Source organism: Carassius carassius, chromosome 39 (assembly GCF_963082965.1).
Source record: "Carassius carassius chromosome 39, fCarCar2.1, whole genome shotgun sequence".
Taxonomy (NCBI): domain Eukaryota; kingdom Metazoa; phylum Chordata; class Actinopteri; order Cypriniformes; family Cyprinidae; genus Carassius; species Carassius carassius.
In genome coordinates this window covers 18,029,895-18,042,974 of record NC_081793.1, presented here as the reverse complement: position 1 = coordinate 18,042,974, position 13,080 = coordinate 18,029,895, and the positions used below count along the sequence as shown (strand labels likewise).

The following is a 13,080-nucleotide window of genomic DNA, read 5'->3' as shown; positions in this document are numbered from 1 at the left end:
AAAGAAAATGAAGGAGAGACAGGTGGACACAACAGTTGCTGCTGTCCCTCAAAGCAATCTGGCCAAAAGGAGAGCACCTGTCGGATGTGTAACCGCTTCACGAGGAGAAAGAAAGAGTCTTTCTCTGTGTTGAGTCTCTGTAATGATGAATAAGATCGAATTATTCCTGCTTAAATGTTGGTGCACTTTCAGGTGTGAATGATTAGATCTGTTTGTCAAGTACACAGTTCTGAGCTTAAATCTTCTACCTCAAAATTGTATTGCTCAGATGTTGCTCTTTTGTATCTCAGCAGATTCAGAGTTTAGACTTTAAGATTTCTTAAGGATTCAATAAAACCACATTTGTTATCATGGGTAGACAGCAATACACAATAAAGTGCTATATAAATGCATCATTCATTAATTCATTCATATTTGGTTAATTGGTCGATATTGCAGTGTAAAAAAAAAAGAAAATAAAAAATAAAGGAAATGTACTCCAGTAATTTTACAGACAATTTGCACAGACAACACTAAAAATTAAATGAAGTGCAAATTTCTAAATATGGGTTTAAAAAATCAATATTAATATAGCACATCCCTTATTTTTACAGATTATTTTACAGTGATATTTAATTGCATGTTTATTTGATCTATTTTTACTTTTAGTTTACCTTTGCCACCGTCTAAACTTACATAATCTTTAAAAACACAGAGTTGAAAATTTAATAATAAAAATGTAATCTTTAGCAAACCTAAAAATGAACCTCTTTTTTATAATGGCCAAATGATGCATAAATTCACTTGTAGAATTTAAAACTGTTGATTTGTATTTTTATTTTATTTTATAACATTAACATTGAATTATATTATTATTATCATTATTAAGGTTTATCTTAGGTAGAGTAGAATTTTAAACATCAGTAGTTCTCGGTTATGTAATGTACGGTATCATTGAATTATCAACCTTGTCTTCCTATAATTCCTTAAAAATTTAATAAAATAAAAACAGACACAAATAACACACATACACAAATTGGTCTTTTAAGGATTTGCTGAGAAATATTTGAGTTTAATTTAAAATCTTTGGCTTATGATTGCAGACTTTGGTGTTTGGTGCAAATCTGAGCAGAGTTTGAGACATAATTTGCATCAGCTCTTGAGTAGACACGTGATATTTTTACTCTCTGTCTGTTTCTCATATATATGGAATATATGGAGCAAAAGTCTCAATTTAATCTCATTTGTTTTCTCCTATACAGTAAAGAGAGTGATTTTTTTAACCTATGGTTTGTGTCTGTGCTGTTATAATCACTTCTCTCTATTGGTGTGTTAGGTTAGCTGTGCCATTTGTTTTCCCCATAGCCATGACGTTGCTGTGTGTGTGTGTGTGTGTGCATGAGTCTGCAAGACTCATATGAGACATTACAGGATAGCTGAGCCTCTCTTATGGGCCACAGCTGCTCATGGCTTTTCTAGTGCCTGTGTGATGTCATCTTTAATGGACATTCATTTCCACTGGGAAACAGGAGGGAGGGAAATGATCTTCATAAAGCCACCTGCATACTGGTGTATATGTACCACTGTGTACGAGACCTCTGAAAGAGAAGGAAAGGTGGGTTGGGATATGAACGGATCAAACTGAACTCCTTGGTGGCTTTGTTTCCAGGAGATGATAGCATTACTGGGGAACAGAAAAATCTATATTTTTTTGGAAATTAACGGGGTGTGTGTTAGGGTGTGGAGGGGGGGGTTTGTATTCAGGGTCAGAACCTTTACGCAAACCCTACACCGTCTTGAGTGAAGGAGAGCCCCGCTAGGGACGTAAGGTGAGACACTGGGGCAGATGGAAGGGTGACAGAGTGAAGGTGTGTGTGTGTGTGTCTGTCTGCATGTGCTCTGGTAAAAAGGGGTGGAAAAATCTATCTATCTATCTATCTATCTATCTATCTATCTATCTATCTATCTATCTATCTATCTATCTATCTATCTATCTATCTATCTATCTATGTGTCTGTCTGTCTGACTAACTTCTAGCTATCAAACTTCTGTCTATCATCTATCCTTCCATCCATCCATGCATCTATCTATAAAGATTTACAAAAAAAGCACAGCTCTAAGACTTGAGTGATGGAAAACAGCAGTGGGAGAGCCAACAGTTTCACAGGGAGGACTAAAGGGAAGGAACGAAAAGATAAAAGGCTCTGGCATGTTTTAATTATTAAATCCTACAAAAGTACTAAAGAATTGGGCTAAAGGTATCCTGTCAAATGCAGAATAATCACTCTCTCTCTGTTCTTTATCCACTTGCTGTTTTAATCTTTTCTTTCCCTTTCCTCTCTGCTCTCATTTCCATCTGCCTCTCTTTATAAAAAGATTACTTTCTTCTTTGCCCCTCTTCATTTCTTCCTCAGACAGAATGATCTCCGTTGCTGTGTACGTGACTACATGTGAGTGTGCAGGTATGTTTCCATGTTTGTAAGCAAGCGTTATTACTCCCCCACCCTCCGCCTCATTAGGCTCATTCTGAAGGATTTGATTAAATATTTAAAGTGTGCAGCACTTTCTCTGGCATCAGGTGTAAGCCACTGCTGTAATCATAGATAACAGTGTAATTACACTGCAGTTAACCATACGAGTGTGTGCGTCTGTGTGTGTTTGAAATATGAGCACACTAAAACCTGTAATTCATGTGTACCATCCCAGTCTCCCACACTGTTCTCCTTGCTCCTTCTGATACACACACACACATACATACCTTTTTTCTGTTTCGTAATCCTCCCACAATGCCTGCATGTTTCCTTTCTCTTTCTTTGATGCTGGAAAGAGAGTCAAAAAGCAGCAGAGAGAGACAGAGAAAGAGAAAGATGGAAGGAGGGAGAGATTACACTCATTCTGAAAGCAATTATGCACACAGGCGTGAATTTCATAGACATCTGTTTTGATGCTGATATGTGGATGTTTACTTAAGCTTTATGAAAAGAATTAGCTACATTTCTTTGTGTGTGTGTGTGTGTGTATAGTTTTGATTTAGTTCTAATTCTAAATCAATTCTAATCTGAGTTGATGATATCCTTGAGTTTCCTGAACAACCAGTGGTTACCACCGTGATGATTCCCTATTTCCCTTGTCTCAGCCTCATACACCCAGCAAACCAGAACCTGTCAGATAAAGTTAAATATGAGATCAGTTTTTACCTGTTGTTGGAAAATAACAAATATTTGTGTAGAACAACAACAGATTAGAAAAGAATTGAATGCTGAAAGAAGAGAAAAAGAAATATGGGCTTGAAGCTTTAAAATGAAAATACTCTCCTAAGAGAGTATATGTGTGTTCTTTCAAACAGACCTATGGGCTTTGCAAGCTAAAACTGGAGATGATAGACACTGCAATAGTTGACTTAATGAGCAGCACAATTTAAATCGGGTAGAAATGCTCACATGGACATCGACCTTTTGTATATGCACATAGATTTATATATAAAGCCACATAGATTTGGCAAAAGTCTGCATTTTGTATCTGTCTCCTGGACTCAAAATTAAGTGTTTTTTGACTCATACTAGCAATGTTCTGCGTCTTCCCAGCTAGAATGTTTTTGTTCTAAAATTGTTTAAAGAACATTACAATGCATTGTTCTAGCACAGTTTTTAGCGGTATAGTTTTATTTTGGTTCCCAGAACGTTCTCTCAAAAGATAAAATAACATTCTCTAAAAACATTATAAAAATGTTTATTATTACTGTGATAACATTATTAGAACATTATCCCCTAACATTCTAAGTAAGATTTAAGCGGGAAACTTTCCATTGGACATTGGATGTGGACTCAAATGTTGCTCAGATGTCAAATTATGGATGAAAGTAAAAACCCAGCCTTTGTCAACTTCATTAAATAACTCCAAAAACAGTATTTCCAACTTCACTTATTATAAAACATGACTTTATTTCGTTCATACAGGTGCATCTCAAAAAATTTGAATGTTGTGGAAAAATAAATACATTTATTTCAGTAATTCAACTCAAATTGTGAAACTTGTGTATTAAATAAATTCATTGCACACAGACTGAAGTAGTTTAAGTCTTTGGTTCTTTTAATTGTGATGATTTTGGCTCACATTTAACAAAAACCCACCAATTCACCAATCTCAACAAATTAGAATATGGTGACATGCCAATCAGCGAATCAACTCAAAACACCTGCAAAGGTTTCCTGAGCCTTCAAAGTTGTCTCTCAGTTTGCTTCACTAGGCTACACAATCATGGGGAAGTCTGCTGATCTGACAGTTGTCCAGAAGACAATCATCGACACCCTTCACAAGGAGGGTAAGCCACAAACATTAATTGCCAAAGAAGCTGGCTGCTCACAGATTGCTGTATCCAAGCATGTTAACAGAAAGGTTAGTGAAAGGAAAATGTGTGGAAGAAAAAGATGTAAAACCAACCGAAAGAACCCCTGCCTTATGAGGATTCTCAAGCAAAATCGATTCAAGACATTTGAGTGAACTACACAAGGAATGGACTGAGGCTGGGGTCAAGGCATCAAGAGCCACCAGACACAGACGTGTGAAGGAATTTCCTCAACCACAGACAACGTCAGAGGCATCTTACCTGGGCTAAGAAAAACTGGAATGTTGCTCAATGGTCCAAAGTCCTATTTTCAGATGAGAGCAAGTATTGTATTTCATTTGGAAACCAAGGTCCTAGAGTCTGGAGAAAAGGGTGATGAAGCTCAAAGCCCAAGCTGCTTGAAGTCCAGTGTTAAGTTTCCACAGTCTGTGATGATTTGGGGTGCAATGTCATCTGCTGGTGTTGGTCCATTGTGTTTTTTGAAAACCAAAGTCACTGCACCCATTTATCAAGAAAATTTGGAGCACTTCATGAGTACATGAGTTAATACATGAGTTACACAATTTTAGTTGAATTACTGAAATAAATTAACTTTTCCATGACATTAAAATTTATTGAGCTGCACCTGTACATTTACAAAAGTTATTTTTGAGACTAACAGAGGTTTGGATCTTGATGTCTGTTTAAAGTAATAGTTTGGTTTCGTGTCACCATAATGGTGGTCAGTGTTGGCTTTAGCTGGGCAATTTGACACTTGACTTGTCAATGTTTTCCTCTAGCTGCTGTAGCTATGTTCGTTATGGCAAAAACAGCAAGCGAACATGTGGTTAGATAAATCTAGGTGCTCATTGATGATTTAGACATCATCACACAGCAGTCTGATTATCTGATTTCATCCAATCTGATCTATGGTATTATTTGCACATTATTTATTAAAGCAACTCAATGTTTCAACAGACTTAGACCCAGCAGAGTTTTAATTAGATAATTACCCTTCTGTCACTCAAACATTAAGATTCAGTGTATGAATTTCAACAATGGCAACATGCTTCATGCTACAATGCATTCTGGGTGCATCATACAAAACGCATCCATGGCTCCCAGAATGCATGAAGCATGTCACCATTGTTGAGATTCATACACTGATTCTTGATCTCTCTGTGTGTCTAAGCATTTAGTAGTTTAACTGTAATACAGACAGAAATACTGATTATCTAATTAAAACTCTTGGATCTTATGCTGTTGTAATGCATTTACTATAGTCACTTGAAACTAAAAACATAGATTAGACTCTAGATAAGAGTGGTTGATCAGATCATTACATGGTGAAATCATTAACATCAGAAAATAACCAAAATCACCTGATCACATATTTATCGCACTGTTTTTGGCATAATAAGTTATAATAATAAATAGTTACAGCAGTCAAATAAAAACTAACATTGAAAAGAGTCATATTGCCTCATACTGCCTAACTACTGTTCACCATAATGGTGACGTCAAACCAAACTATTATTTTCAATAAACCATCAACATCTAAACCTATGCTAATCTCAATAAGAACTTTTTTAAAATGTATGACAGAAATAAAGTTAATCTTGTTAATAAGTGAAGCTGGTAATGCTGTTTCTAGAGCAATATAAGTCTACATCTAGTGTGATGGCAAGCTTTAATACAATGTTAGAGGATAATGTTCTAACAATGTTACCAATAGACATTTTTAGAATGTTACCCTACCTTTTAACGGAGCATTCTGGGAACTAAAAGAAAACATTCACAGAACATGAAAAATTCCTAGGTGGGTTGGCCATGGTGCCAGTTACGGTGGGTGTGATAAAGGCTTCCCCAAAGTATATCTACATTTCAATGAGGCTTTCAAAACTGTCAGTACCCACAAAAGTTGGATAATAAGTGAGAACATGCTAAACAGATGCTTGTGATTAGAAATCACGTTCTCCCGCAGAATTAAATGTCTTGAACTGTTAGTATCAAAATTGGTGATTGCTTATACACCCCATTTCTGCATCTAATTAGTGTATAGCAAAGCAATTGTTTTTCTATTTATTTAATCCAAATGGAAGGCTGTGTATGATTTTAAAGTGCTGGACTGGGCCTATACCAGAGCTCACATGAAAAAATGGGCTAGCAATAGTTAGCGAGTGGCTTTCTGCTTAAAGATATGCGTATGCGTGTTAGTTAGCATGGCCTTTAGAAATCTTTACCTCTTAACTCCCCAAGGTTACATGACTGAAGTTTCTTCCTCTACACTTCTTTCTGCTAGTCCTTTATACTTTAATTTTTTTCTTTTTCCTTTCGTTTCAAGTGTCCTGAAGCCGAACATGTGCTGCGTGTAATGTTTTCCCAGAGTTGAAGGCATTGCTTGGAGGTTGTGCTTGTACCTTTGGATGATGTGTAGACGAAAAGGTGTTTAAAAGGCTTTGTTTCCTCAGAGGCGTACACACACACACACTCTCACACACACCCCTGCAGTAAAACCTGATATGGCTCTCGTGATGGAGTCTGTCTTTGGCAGGTGCGGTTTCTTGGCGCTCCTTGTAGCCTGCGGCGATGGGGCTTTTTCGTTAACCATGCTACGTCCAAGAGAGCTGGAGAACATTACATCGCACATTATCTCAGAACAATAGGTCATATCCTGAAAGTTTTATTCCCTAACACACGACAACACACTCTCGCACTGACAAACACAGCCTAAGCAAAGCTCTAAAGTTGTACTGATACATTATGATTAAAATGTTAATGTTTTTTATGTTCAGTGTGATACGGATTACTAGTAAATGCATAAATAAGTAATTTTCGATATTGTATATTACAACTGATAATATAAAAAATATATACATTTTATACAAAATAAAGAATGCTTAAGTAGGAGGATATTTCTCAAATAAAAACTTCCATAACCTAAGATTTGAGATTATCAGAAAAAGGTGAGCCAGTACTTACCTCAGTCTTTTATACAGTGTATTGTCACACTGTTCTGGCACACAGTTTTAACTCCTCCTAATTGGCTCTTTAAAGGGTGTAAGCTGTAGTAAGCTTGAGCCTTTGGCTTTCTCTGCTCTGTTGAGTCAGAAATATTGACGTGTGATTTCTCTTGACATTGTCCAAGTAAACAGCAGGTGGAAAGGCTAGAAGAAAATATCAGTCCTCAGTTATCAGATCCCTGGAGGCATGGCGTTATTGAAAACCACAATATCTCAGTGGTAAATGTATAAAGATGCATTATTAAAGTATGCAGTTCTGAAGTTTAAGCCCCTGTGTGACTGTTTAGGTAGGATGTTTGATATATTGATTTTACCAGTCCTCTAATAGAACTTGGATGCGACGCGTGACACGTGCAAGGTACATGCGTGAGCTGTATGCAGAACTCAACTGTCTGCTGGTAAAGGCACAGCTAATGCATTAACTTGCTGAAAAAGCTTGTAAATCCACTCATCTGTTTAATACAGGAAAGCTCAGATCTGCTTTCTCTATTCCTTTCTTACTCTTTTTTTTTATTTTCTTTCTCCCTCCGGTGGCTGCATAACATGGTATTGATTATGGAGACATATGAGAGGTAGGCATTGCATTGACAGTGCTGTTTAGAGCTCTCTCACAAATAAGATGTAAAGAATTGAATGTTCCTTTACACAACTTGTACTTCATGATCTGTAATCTGGTAATGTAGTGATACTGATGGGTTTCACTGTGCATGACTGTGACGAGTGGGGCGGGGCCGAGGGACATGGGAGCGAGGCCGGGGGAGTGATTGGAGATGAACTGCACCTGTTCGTCCCACCGGTCTCGAGGCCCATGGAGGAGATGGAAGGATATAAAACTGGAGCGACGACAGTGAAGGACGAGAGAGGACCAGGCCTGGGCTTTTAGTTGTGTTGTGGTTTTTATTTTATGCGCACCAGTCGTCCGTGAGGGGCTGGTGCGCTGTTTTGTGTTTATTTTGTTATTAAAATGTTTTTGATTGTCCGCCGGTTCCCGCCTCCTTCTTCCGGATGAATATGAAGGTTGATATCGTTACAATGACATTTTGCCTGTTTGAGATTGAATGCAAAAAACAACATCAATGTAATGTGAAAATGCCACATTATGTGTGTTTCAAGCCAGAGAGAAATTCAGTATTACTGTTTGGAGTGTTTTAGGTAGTAGAACAGAAGAGAAAAGAATGAGACATTTACACAGTTTGGTTTAACCCTGCCAATGTTTGTGTGCTGTTTCTGCCCGTTTTTTTTTCTTTTATGTTTATTTTATGGTTTCTCTGTTACCAAGACAGCCCTATCCAGAGGAAAACGAATATGAGAGGTTTCTCAAGAGATCTTTTAAAACTGCATGCCAAATATTTCAACATTGCAAGTAACTGAAGGATACGGGTCTGAACGTTTTTGGATCAGCTCCATGATTAGGCACCAAACTACACAAAAGAAAACCCGGAAATAAATGTTTTTCAAGATCATATTGGTTTGAAGAAACCTTGCTGGAGATATAGTTTAAAATAGATTCAACTTTAAAGTTTGGGGGTTATTGTTTGCAGACTGTACAGGCCTTAAAGAGACAGTTCACCCAAAAATGGTCACCCTCATGGCCTATACAGATGTGATCAAAAATTTCCATTCACTTTTCTGTAATGTTAACTATTTTACAAAAAGAATTTGCATCATACAGAATGCATGTTATTTTTTATTTCGTACTGACCTGAATAAGATATTTCATATACAATGGGTATAGAAAGGGATCCTCCCCTTTAAAATAATTGCATGTTGTTGCTTTGCAGCCTGAAATGAAGTTGGACACAATTTTTGTTTTAACTTATACAAGTTGCACTGAGTATTTCACATAAAAGTGAAAGATTGAACACCAACATGTCATAAAATAAATAAATAATAATAAACCAGTTGGAAAAGGCATCACCCCCCTCCAAAAAATGTCATGTAAACTCAATCAGGTGTAGCTAATCACCTTCTCAATGGCACACAAAGCCATTTGACTTTCAACTGTAATCATTTGTGGTCATTTTGATTAGCTCAGCATGAAAAGAGCTTTCCTGGAGCATTTCAGTCATTGGTAGTGCAACTAAAGCAAATTATCAACTATGGGTTGTAAGGCACTGACAAAAATCCTCTGGGATAAAGCTGTGGACAGGAACAAGTTAGGAGATGGAGACAAATTTATCAATAGCTAGAAACACAGTGAAGTCTATTATTAAGAAGTGGAAGGTTTGTTACAACACAGACCCTCCCTGGATTAGGACGTCGCTCCAAACTGGATGAAGGAGCCAGGGTCAGAGAGGCGACCAAGAAGTAATATCCAGTTACTGGAACACTTGTAAGGATAGAAGGAAAAATGGGGCAAAATACAGTGAAAATCTTGAGGAAAATCTGCTGCCCTCTGCCAGAAAGATGTCAATGGGAAGAAGGTGTACCTCCCAACATGAAAATGACCCAAAGCGCACAGCAAACCTGATCACACAGTGGTTAAAGGAGAAAAAGGTGAATGTGCTTGCATGGCCAAGTCAGAGCCCAGACTTTAGCTCCTCTGAAAATCTGTGGAATGACTTGAAGTCTGCAGTCCACAAACAGTCCCCATCAGATTTGACTGAACTTGAGCAGTTATGCACAGAAGAGTGGGGAAATATCACTAAGCCCAGACTAAAAGCTGTAATTAAAGCAACAAGTTGTTAAAAAAAAAAAAAAATGATACAATGGGGTGATTCTTTTTTCCAAATCAGTATTTTTTTTCTTTCTGACATGTTGGTGTTATTTCTTTCACTTGGATGTTGTAAGTTGCACTGAGTAGATACAAACTAACAAATATAACAATTTCAAGCTTCAAAGCAACAAAATGTGATTTTAAAGGGGAGTGATACTTTTCTATATCCACTGTAAAAGATGTTTACAGTCCACAAGAGAAAATAACAGCTGAATTGATAAGAATTAACCTTTTCAAAATGTTACATAAGCTTCATTCTTAATACTGAGTTGTTACCTGGATGATACACAGCGATTATTATTATTTTTGTGATAGTTGTTCATGAGTCCCTTGTTTGTACTGAACCGTGCTGTTTTTTGTGTGTGTGTGTGCTTTTTTTTTTTCAGAAAAATCCTTCAGGTCTGTGACGAGTCAGCTGCCTCCTCCCTGATTGTCACCGGCACCCCGTCCTAAATCGCCGCCCTTCACCAGGCTCCCGACTGGAGTGGGTGTGTGAGAGGAGGGGCGCTGGACGAGTCAGGGCTGGCGGCGTGTGATGGAGCACACCTGAAGGAAATGGAGCCTCATCACCGCCGCTGTTTAAAAGCCCAACGCGCCTCTCCTCGGGAGACCTGTCTCTTCCACGTGCATGCACACTGGTGTCCTCGAAGGTCCAGGAAGGGTGCGTTGAGGGACTCCCGCGCCACTATAGACGTGAGCTGCCGGACCCGCGATCCGGATGGAAACCGCACCCGTTTACACGGCCGACGGGCCAGGATGCCGGGCCGTCCATCCCCTGCCAGCGCCGCGGCCAACGAGAGTAATGCGGCCGCCAGACTCCGCCCCTTAACTGGACCCTTCCTCTGTGAACACTGCCCGACCCACACGAACCCCGCAGCACGACGAGGACACCAGATCCCGTGTTTATTTTGGACACCTTTATCCCCCGTTTTATTTGATTTTCTGTTAATAAAAAGCCTCTCCGAGGCCTGACGCCACGCCCACTGTGTCTGTCCTTGTGCTCCTCCCGTCACAGGTCCCACAAATTCTTTGGTTTTCCAGCATCTTTTATTTGAACCCTTTCCAACAACGACAGTATGATTTTGAGATCCATCTTTTCACACTGAGGACAGCCGAGGGACTCATACGTAACCATTTCAAAAGGTTACAATTCTCAATAATGCTCCAGAAGGAAAAAATGATGCATTAAGAGCCCAGGGAGCAAACTTCTGAACAGAATGAAGATTTTCTTATTTTGCCTTTTAAACTCTGCCTAAGTTTTAAACTCTGCCAAACGGACATAAAATAAACAAGGGATTTTTAGTAAAGTATTTTATGAACATGTTTCTTTTAAAAATTTTAACTATGGAAACAACCTTTTATGACGGCTATTTTGTAAAAAAGAAATGATTTTCTCTCTCTGTAACATCCCGTCTCTGCCCCAGTTTCTCCTCCCTCGTCTGTCAGGTTATTATTTCTACCTGTCATCCTCTTCCCCAAGCCCATACATACACCTTTCCCCTCTCTCCATTTTCCTCTCGCTCTGAGTGAATTTATCACCTCTCCGGTGCCCCCTCTAAACCTGTTAAACGCACAGAAAGGAGGAGCTTTTTCTCAGGACCTGACAGGGGAGTCTATGCTGCGCCTGCAAAACGTGACTCATGGATACAGCATAGAGAGAGAGATAGATATGAATGTAATTGATTCTGACCGCCGAGGTGGGGTCCAGGTTTCCCGAGGGGATCATCACAACGGGAGGCCACACTGTACCACTCCATCTGGGAAAGGGGGTATGAGTGAGGGAGGAGGGAGGGATGGACTATAGCTGGAGGTGATAATGATAAAATGCTTTTCTTAATTGCAAATTGCGAGAACTCATTAGTCCTGCAAACTGGCGTAAAAGTGAAAACAGAGGAAGGGGCAACTGGAATGACAAATGATGAACTATAACTGTTGCTGTATTAGATCCCAATCTATACAGCTATGAAACGTGACAGAATATAAAAAAGGGAAGTGGCTTAAAAATACTTGTAGATAAATGTAAAGCACTCCTCCACATAGCTTCTGACATTTTCCCAGCATCCAGTGCGACGAATATGCGATAGCTAATTAACCTATCAGATAAGGTTAAGAGAATTTCTGAGCATGCCGCAGGTAATTGCCGTCAAAGGAGAGGAGGAGCATCATCAAAGGTTATGTGTGCAACAGTGTCTGCATGGATGCATAATTTCAAGTTCTTCCATGCATCATGTACGAAGGTGCGTACGGAAGAAGAAATAATGTGCTATACATTCATTTCTTAACGTGTATAGGTGGTCGGTTTTTGAATATTAGTTAATGTAGCGCTCGCATGCACATAACATCAACATAATATTCATGCATGTGTGCAGGCCTGTGGTATGTCATTAGCCTTATTTGCAAATGGAGAGCAGAAAGACATCGGATTGGGTGAATGTAGGTTATCACTCAGGCAGACCTAATTCCCTTGAGCCCCCCCACTGTCAGGATACTCCCTGTGGGAAGATATTGGAAGATAGCGGGGGGACAGGACGGGTTGGGGAGAAAATGCTCTACATCCTCTCCTAATTACTCCAGACTGCTCCGGTTAGCCTACCTGGGTCTCATTAAAACAGCCAAACTTGGAGCACTTTCTCACTCCCCTTTCTAGATTAGTAAGTATTGCTCTCATTAGGATGCTAAAGTACTGACAACCGAGCCAATTATCGCTAATCTATTCTGGTGAATGACGAGCACTGATTGGATGAGAATGAAAACAGGAGTGTGATGAATCAACAAGGGACTCTTACTAAAAATAAACCAAACAAATATGTATTTGTGAACAACTTTAGTGACTTGAATAGTGTAATTACTTGTTATACTAAAAGCCCTCAGACTGGCCCTTGGTGGAGTTGGGGCGGCAACACTTTGACTGTTGATGATGAAATCAGGAAGTGTTCTAGATGAGCAGTTCAGTGGCTCTTTTGTCTGTGTGTGTGTGTGTGTGTGTGGGTAGTGAGATGTCCTGGGCAGATGGCTACTGTCCCTCTGGGCGGTCAACT

General features: G+C 39.1%; 1 long non-coding RNA gene across 1 annotated transcript; it reads right to left on the bottom strand.

The window, feature by feature from the left end:
* Positions 1–1,019: 1,019 nt before the first annotated feature.
* Positions 1,020–3,187, bottom strand: LOC132121524 (uncharacterized). The gene is made up of 2 exons (XR_009426275.1): positions 2,726–3,187; positions 1,020–1,562 (listed from the first exon to the last, which is right to left on the bottom strand). It is a non-coding gene; the product is annotated as an uncharacterized LOC132121524 (long non-coding RNA).
* Between the last annotated feature and the right edge of the window lie 9,893 nt (positions 3,188–13,080).